General features: G+C 46.2%; 1 long non-coding RNA gene across 2 annotated transcripts; it reads left to right on the plus strand.

The window, feature by feature from the left end:
- Positions 1–1,206: 1,206 nt before the first annotated feature.
- LOC125537415 lies at positions 1,207–4,083 on the plus strand. 2 transcript variants are annotated; one of them, XR_007295865.1, is made up of 2 exons: positions 1,207–1,678; positions 2,219–4,083. It is a non-coding gene; the product is annotated as an uncharacterized LOC125537415 (long non-coding RNA). The 2 variants fall into 2 exon arrangements; XR_007295866.1 differs by having other exon boundaries at positions 2,230–4,083.
- Positions 4,084–9,520: the final 5,437 nt, after the last annotated feature.

Here is a 9,520-nt window from a genome sequence, read left to right on the forward strand (position 1 = left end):
CGATGGAGGGTTGAAATAGCCAATGGAGCAACGGGCGGCGCACTTCCTTCACAAAACTGGGCACACTCTCTCTCGATAGCTAGATACTACCTCGGAAATGGTGCAGTTTACAAGAGGCCTTCGGTTAGGCTTATGCGAAATGCGCTCAAACTTTTACCACAACCTACAAGGGCCACATGACGCCACCGTGCTAGGTCTCGAGAATTTCCGGCATCGTATGATTTCCCGTGGATTTTAACAGCTAGATCCAGCATGTCGCTGAGGCACATTCACCCTTCGGTGGTGGGGCCTGCCCCTCCTTTGGTTGCACTAGGCCTACACATACCGCAAAGACATCATATATGATTTGACAAACCACTTTTGGACATCATTTCAGGTGGTCGCCATGCAGATCTGTAACTTCATGCATTGAAACCCTACGGATGCAATAAATGTCTCAAATATTGCAGGCGGCCCCGGAAAATGCCATGTCCTGCCATGTGTCATGTGATGGCCCCATTTGAGATCATGAGAACTTTCGAAGTCAACGGAGAAACGGGCAACACACTTCCTTCACAAATCGGACAAGTTCTCTCTCGATAGCCATATACTACCTCGGAGATCTTGTAGTTTACAAGCGGCCTACGGCCAGGCTTCTACGAAACGCGCTCAAACTTTTACCACACCCTACAAGGGCCATATGATGACATCGTGTCAGGTCCCGAGGATTTCTGGCATCATATGATTTCCCGTGGATTTTAACGGCCAGATCCGGCTTGCCGCCAAGGTACATTCGCGCCCGGGTGGTGGGTCCTGCCCGTCCTTTGGTTGCACTAGGCCTACACGTACCGTGAATACATCATATATGGTTTTACAAACCACTCTTGGACATCATTTCAGGTGCTCGCAGTTTACCAGCGGTCTCCGGTCAGGCTTCTTCGAAACGCGCTGAAACTTTACCACACCCTACCGTGGCGGGCTCGGCCCGGCCAGGAAGCATGGGAAGGAGCGAGCCGTTTATACCGACTCCCTTCTCCAAATTTTTTAAGTGTTTACTCGGAATAAGAGGAGAAAATACAATTGCACTAGCTTAAATCTCATTGGTGGAACCAATTGTGGCATGGATTGATGACATGGCTCACATCTATCCATCCATCTCTCCACACCACATGCCACATCCATCCATCTAAAGAAAAGGAGGAAAAAAAGAAAAAGAAAAACAAGACAGAAACCCACCGCACGCCTCTCCCTCTCCCTCTCTCGCTCGTCTCTTCCTGCTCCGGACCTGCTCCCTCCCCCCACCCACGAAACCCTCGCCGCCGCTGCCTACGCCGCTCGATTCCGGCGTGTTCCGGCGGCCCTCGCCGGCGCGCAGCACAGATCCGTGCTCCCCTGCCGCCGCTCTTCCCTTCCCTCCGGCCAGATCCGCCTCTCGCCGCCCCGAGAGCTCTCCCACGACCCCTCCCCATGGCTAGGGTTTCGAGGGTGGCGTCCCCTCCAACTCCGGCGTGTCGCTGGCGACTCTGCTCCGCCCTCTCCGACGCCCACCGCAAGTCGCACGGGCGGCTCCGCCTCGTGGTCGGTGCTCCTGCACCCGGTGGCTGCGGGGCGGACGCACGCGGCGGGTAAACTCCGGCAAGACGGCGGCCCCCTCCATGGCGTGACGGCGGTGCACTGCATCGGGTAAAGCACCCCCATGGTGAGCCCCTTTGCACTCCTCTGTTCCGCCCTTTTCCTTGTATAATGATGCTTCACTTCCGCCTAGCTAGCTAAAAGAAACGTGTGTTTGTTTATGTATGCTATGACAAATCACGTACGTGTATGCTAGCTAAAAGAAGCAACCAAGCTAGTAGCTTAATTGATATACAGGAAACTAGCTAGATGTGCGTCTCTAACAATGTGTTCATCAGGCCGCTCTCAGGTATCGTTTGAGTGCGCCAATTAGTTCGGCCAGCCTCTATGATTTATTCTGATAGTTGCTAGAGTGCTTCTATTTGTGAAAATTTCGACGCAACAAAAAAAATGTTAATCAGTCTGCTCTCTCAAAGTCAAGTTTGGGCTGCTGCATATGAATGGATTTTTTTTCTCAGTTTGGGAGCTAGGTACTGGTGGAGTTGGTATATCCATAGATAGCATACACTTGCGCATTTTTTTGAGTTCTTCTGTTGCGAATGAAAACAACCATCATGGATCTCCTCTGTTTTCAAGCAGCTTGCTTCTCCATGTATGTCTTATGCAGCATATTCGCAGGAGGGAGGGACGTCCATGGATTGGATTGCAAGGATTGGATGCAAACCAATGAACAGGAGGAGGAGAGATGCAAGCCATGCCATCACCTGAAGGTCCCTGCCATGAACCCCTTCCCCTTCACATGTATAATCATGCTCAACATATGATTTTCTTAATCTTCAATTCAGCCTAGCTAGCTGTTGTAGTACTTGCTTGTCTCCTTCCAAATGTTGCCCCAGTCCGTTGAGTTTCTTATTGCTCCAGGTAGTACTGCTATTTTTCTGCTCTGCGATTTGACATGCATGGTTCCAGGCTCTCAGTCTACCACTTTTGTTGCTGTGATGTCGAGCTCTGCTTTCTTTATTATCACGAGTTGCAAAATTAGTAGGAAGTAAACTTTTGTTAACTTGTTGGTTGAACCAATGGAACTACTGTTATTGATTTGTCGCTCAACTAGTTCTCCAATGATTGGATCGAATGATGGCATGACCCTACTATTATCATTGCAATTATCTTGGTCTTATAGATGTTATTGTTCCTGTCATATATCACATGCTACTTTCTTTATTAGTTGGCTGCTGGTTCTATTTGTTCATATGTATAAGTGCTAATGTTTCTTTGTTATCTTATAAAGGATATAGTGCTTCATTTGTATATAGTTGTAACTCTCTTATTGATCAACATATACTGATTCATCTCTTTACTGCAATTACTCTGTAGTTCATGATTTGCTCCCGTAGTGGTATAAAATAATAGTTTCTCTTTCAAGCTGGTACTGTGTTTGATATATACTAGTCTTCATCTAAATACCATGTATTGGTATTTCTTATATGGTTTAGTACATCATCTACTGGTGGTTTAGTTGTATATTGTACAGGACATAGTCCTGATGGTTGCATGTAGTGATAATTCTTTCTTTGCATTAGCTATTTCATATGTTTCAGATGATTTAGATGCATGCTTATACTCCTATCTATACCAGGTGCATGTGTTGTGCTTGTGTACCTATATACAGAATAGTACCCATGTGTAAGTGGGTGTATGTGTTCTGCTTACAGCAGACGTTTAGTAAATGTGCTATCAATGGCCTATTTCTTGCAGGTTATGGACTATATATTTCCTTGCTAATTCCCTCTCTCTTAAATCTGATTTGAACAGATGCTACACTGGTCTCTTCACTTTCTTTCTTTCTCTCCTACTCTCACTGATAAGAACAGGTGCTCCTTAATCTTGTCATGCCAATGATGGTGTCCTGAGGCTCTCATCGTTACTTAACAACAGATGCTGCACTACTTGATCCAATGATGCAATAGTCCTAGCACTACTAGGCTGCCTGAGGACAATCCCTACTTCAAACCCTACCTCTGGGCTAGTTGATTAGTAGTGGGTTAGTTGGATTTCATCTGAAAACTAACCCAAGCTTAATTGCGGGATCCCCTAATCATGGAGTTAGTGCTAGTTTGAGTTGATCTTTGGGTTTGGCTTTGATCTATACTTTGCTAGCTCTACTTCTGTCTTGGGTTATTGGCTCCATTTATGCAGTGTTGGCTCTCTTCTACTGTTTCTTTGACCAACTTAATCTGATTGGGGTTAGACTAATGTTTCCAAACTCCTAAGTGCTAGCTCCTACAACAAAGGCATTTTGCTAAGGGGAATGCTACATTTAAACCTTGATCAAGTTTTTCCTGTTTGTTGTTTCTTGTTTTGCAGGTTGATGAACTGGAAGAAAGAAGCAGAAGATGAAGAACTAGATAGTTTAGTATAGGTTTAGTGTAGGACTTTTTCTTTCTTCTTTTATTTCTTTTTCCTCTAAGTGTAATTCCTTAATGCTTGTAATTGACATTTATATTAATAAAGTCTATTGTTTATTATTCAGACCAAATAATTGTAGTGTTCCATATATTGTGAATATAGTTTCTTTTATTCACTTTTTGCAATATAACTTGTATTATTTATTCATCAATATAGGTTTGCATATATGCCTACAGCAAAGCCATCGGCATAACTGCCATGTGGTAGCTCCTAGCCGAGGACTATGCCTACGGCAAAGCTGTCGGCATAGATCATCTATGCCTACGGCAAAGCCGTAGGCATAGTACTCAGCCAGGAGCAACCTTGAGCTGCCACGTGGCAGGACTATGCCGACGGCAAAGCCGTAGGCATAGTTTCGGCACGTGGCAGCTCCAGGTTGGTTGGACTTAGTGATGGCGCCGTCAGCTGCCGTCTCGTCCTTTTTTTGCCGACGGTGAAACTATGCCGACGGCTGTACGAAAGCCGTCGGCATAGCTGCCTATGCCGACGGCTTTAGTACGCCGACGGTCTGACAAGAGTACGCTGACGCATTCTATGCCGACGGGGATATGCTGACGGCAGCCGTAGGCATAGGCCTATGCCGACGGCATTGTGGCCTATGCCGACGGCCTTGGGCCGTAGGCATAGCTGCTGATTCCGGTAGTGCTGTAAATTGTGTTGTGTGTTATCAATCTGGTTGGTGATTGATGCATTTCATGGCGTCTAATTAGTTCTGGGATGTTTAATTGTTATCAATCTGGTTGGTGATTGATGCATTTCATGGCGTCTAATTAGTTTTGGGATGTTTAATTTATGGGCAACACTATGTGTCGGACGGTGGATGCCTGCACAACCGTTTGATTCGGGGTCATCCAACGGCTTGGCTCCTTCCTCGCCATTGCAACAAAGTGATTGTTGTACAAACATTTGCAACACACCTCTTGTTGCAGAAACATTTGCAATAGTGGTTTGGATGCAAAATATTTTACTTTTCTTAACTTTTTTGAAACATGAGCGTCTGTTGCGGAAGGACCTTTGCAGCACGGATGTTGTAGAAAAAATCGTCTCAACTTTTTTGTAACATGGTGTAGTTGCGGATGGACTTCTGCAACAAAAATGTTGCAAAGAAATTATTTTACGTCTCAACTTTTTTGAAACGTGGGTTTTATTGTGGAAGGACTTCTGCAACACATATGATGTTGTAGAAAAAATATCACGCACAATGTTGTAGAAAAATTATCACGTACGATGTTGTAGAACAAATATCTAAGATGGTAGAGGCACACGTCCAGGAAGGACTTTTGCAACACATACAATGTTGCAGAAAAAACATCAAAGATGACATAGGCACACGTCCAACGGTGGAGCCAGCTGATTAAAGGTTGTGCATCTCCGATTAAACTCGTATCTAACGGCTACGCGAGTTGCAGAACTCTCCACTTGATCTGCCGGTTGATTGTAATCATTTTTCTTAAAAAAGGCGAGTTGTGAAGATCCAACAAATCTCACCAATTCTTTCTTTTTTGCAGGGTAACAAATCTCACCAATTCAACCACATCTATATCCAACGATCTTCATCGCTCCAGTGTTTAGCGTTAAACATGTTTAGCACCCTCCACTAATTAGCATCATGCGTAATATCAACTTTAGAATTAACCAATAAATTATATCCTACCTAATACTGACATGCAATTTATATCTTGTCAATTAATATGTTGCCTAATATTAATGTGCATTGTATTGCATGTATACAAGTAGTAGTAACTAGCTAAGTGTTCGTGCGTTGCCAAAGACTAATAAAATATATATACAAATAGAAAATTCATGTGACATGAGAGTCAAAGGCTATTTTTATGGGATGATATCTCATGGTCATGATCTGGTAGGTACACGCATCTGTCTTCATCTTTCTTCCACACTACCTGTCCGAGTTACCATGCGACACTCCACTTCCTTCTCCCACCACGCATGCTTTTATCTCCTATTTCCCCACCTCTGCCTTGCACGACAGTATCGAGCTAGTTTCTTGTCCAACTATCATAATATTCTCCGGTAGGGCACCCCTTAGATTATTAATGAGTTGTACATGTCGCAAATAAGAACAACGAAAATGGATACTAAATTTTTGATGAGAAATGTGAATTCAGGGCAATATCTTCGCAAGAAAATAATAATTCCAAGACAATCTTTTTATACATTCTGTCAACATTGGGACGCACATTCCACACAATAAACATGCAATGATGACGATACTTGATTAATTGTCGATATACGTCTACAATAAAGATAACCTTACTCAAAACATGTTTTTTCTAAGAAGGGAGGATAATTCATATTAGAAAAAAGGTTTGGGTTCATCTCATCGATGTTTCTCTTGTGCAACTCATCTCCGCACCTGCTCAAGAGCTTGGCCTGTCTCGAGCTCGCCACTCCCCACACCCCCTCACAAGGGCGGCCCAACCAATCTCTGAGTGCCACCGACACACATGTATGGAGCGCTCACTCCAGGCCAGACTAAAGACATTGCCATTGTAGCCGAATTCAAATAGAATTAACGGGGTATCATTCACTGCTTCACCCTGCAAAACAGCTGCCTTGTTAATGATATACTTTTGACATATGAATCACAAATTATTAGCAAAATTTTAGGTTAAAATTAAGGACAAAATTCGAGGGATGTTTATAAACCTAGCGAGAGGAAGCAACTCACACTATTTGAATTTACATAATACACTAACCCTGTAGAATGCTAGTCCAACTAATGTGCATGTCATGCTCTCTCAGGGTCCTATTCATCATGAAATCATAGACCAGGATATTCCTCCCATCCATTTTTTTAGGGAAAGGATTTTCCTCGATGTTCCTCTCATCTTCATGATAGTAATAACCTAGAAACGCCACCAGTCAACTCCAAAGAGTATGCAACACTGCGGGAGTCAAAGTTGTGGTCAATCAACTCCATCAAGAATTTCAAATTATGTGCTATCCAGCACATACTTGTTGCTGATGGAACGACCACATTGATAGCTCCTACATTCTTCATGCAGGTTGCACAAAATTATGCCATAGCAGGTTTCAAACCTTCAGTGGCCGCCCATGGCCATCTAGTCGGTGGCTTTCAAGCCTTCCTTGCGCCCGCATCCCAGATCCACCACCTTCCGTTCAGGTCGCCACATAGAGGGAAAAAAATAGATGCACCGGCGAACCTTGGGTACCTGTACACAATAGAAGCATAAGCAGTCACTGCCGCAACGGCGCGTGTAGCAAGTGATGCACTGCCACCGGCGGAAGGATGGCAGCAGTGTCACGGAGGAGGAGGCGGTGGTTTCCTATGTCGGTGGTGTATGTGTAGTTTTTTCTCTCTCGAATATGCACGAGTGTGCATATTATATATTAAAGAAGAAAGGCAAAAGAATGCCTCCAGCAAGATCATATAAGATTCTTACATTTACTCCTCACTACTCATCCACCTATGCAATCTATGGAAGAAAGGGTCGACATTCCCCTTAAACTTCCTGGCTACCGACCAGGACAAACCTTCAGTACGAACTCTACCTAGAAGCACCTCCCTCGACGCTGATGCTTCGTCGAAAACAATAGCGTTACGATGCTTCCACAGTTCCCAAAGCGTAAGTATGAAGATGGTATGAAGATCCTTGTGCCGTAGGTTGGATGGCCCCTGCTTATCCCGAAGCCAAGTGTGTAGGGAGTCCTGAACCGTCGGCGTCCACTCCGGCTTCCCCAACGCCTCACAAACCACTGCTCATGTTGATCTAGCAAACACGCACGTAAGAAGCACGTGGTTGATTGTTTTATCCTCCTGGTCACACAGGGGGCAAGCATCCTGATGCGGCAGCCCTCTCCTCGCAAGTCTATCTGAGGTCCAACACCAGTCTCGAAGGGCCAACCATGTGAAGAATTTGCAAGTGGCGGGCGCCCTAGAGGTCCAAGTCATCTCTGCCATTGGCTCCACCATACGGCCCCAAAACTTTGCCGCATAAGCCGACTGCACTGAATAGTTGCCATTCTTCTCCCAAGCCCAAGATATCTTATCTGGCACGCCCATGTCCGGCTGTTGGGGAACGTTGCAGAAAACAAAAAATTTCCTACGATTTCACCAAGATCCATCTATGAGTTCATCTAGCAACGAGTGATCGGATTGCATCTACATACCTTTGTAGATCACATGCGGAAGCGTTCAAAGAACGGGGATGAGGAAGTCGTACTTGACGTGATCCAAATCACCGGAGATCCTAGCGCCGAACGGACGGCACCTCCGCGTTCAACACACGTACGGTCAGCGTGACGTCTTCTCCTTCTTGATCTAGCAAGGGGGAAGGAGAGGTTGATGAAGATCCAGCAGCACGACGGCGTGGTGGTGGATGCAGGGGTCACCGCAGCAGGGCTTCGCCGTTCTACTACGAGAGGGAGAGGTGTTGTAGGGGAGAAGGAGGCGCCAAGACTCAAGGTGTGGCTGCCCCCTCCCTCCCCCCCTTTTATATAGGCCCCCTAGGGGGTGCGCCGGCCCTAGGGGATGGGATCTCCTAGGGGGGGTGGCGGCCAAGGGGTGGAGTGCCCCCCAAGCCAGGTGGGGCGCCCCCCCACCGTAGGGTTCCCAACCCTAGGCGCATGGGGTGGGCCAAGGGGGGCGCACCAGCCCACTATGGGCTGGTTCCCCTCCCCACTTTGGCCCATGGGGCCTTCCGGGATGGGTGGCCCCACCCGGTGGACCCCCGGGACCCTTCCGGTGGTCCCGGTACAATACCGTGACCCCCAAAACTTTCCCGATGGCCGAAACTGCACTTCCTATATATAATTCTTCACCTCTGGACCATTCTGGAACTCCTCATGACGTCCAGGATCTCATCTGGGACTCCGAACAACTTTCGGGTTACTGCATATTCATATCTCTACAACCCTAGTGTCACCGAACCTTAAGTGTGTAGACCCTACGGGTTCGGGAGACATGTAGACATGACCGAGATTGCTCTCCGGTCAATAACCAACAGCGGGATCTGGATACCCATGTTGGATCCCACATGCTCCTCGATGATCTCATCGGATGAACCATGATGTCGAGGATTCAAGCAACCCCGTATACAATTCCCTTTGTCAATCGGTACGTTACTTGCCCGAGATTCGATCGTCGGTATCCCAATACCTCGTTCAATCTCGTTACCGGCAAGTCACTTTACTCGTACCGTAATGCATGATCCCGTGACCAGACACTTGGTCACTTTGAGCTCATTGTGATGATGCATTACCAAGTGGGCCCAGAGATACCTCTCCGTCATACGGAGTGACAAATCCCAGTCTTGATCTGTGTCAACCCAACAGACACTTTCGGAGATACCCGTAGTATACCTTTATAGTCACCCAGTTACGTTGTGACGTTTGGTACACCCAAAGCATTCCTACGGTATCCGAGAGTTACACGATCTCATGGTCTAAGGAAAAGATACTTGACATTGGAAAAACTCTAGCAAACGAACTATACGATCTTGTGCTATGTTTAGGATTG

Source organism: Triticum urartu, chromosome 2 (genome assembly GCF_003073215.2).
Source record: "Triticum urartu cultivar G1812 chromosome 2, Tu2.1, whole genome shotgun sequence".
NCBI lineage: Eukaryota > Viridiplantae > Streptophyta > Magnoliopsida > Poales > Poaceae > Triticum > Triticum urartu.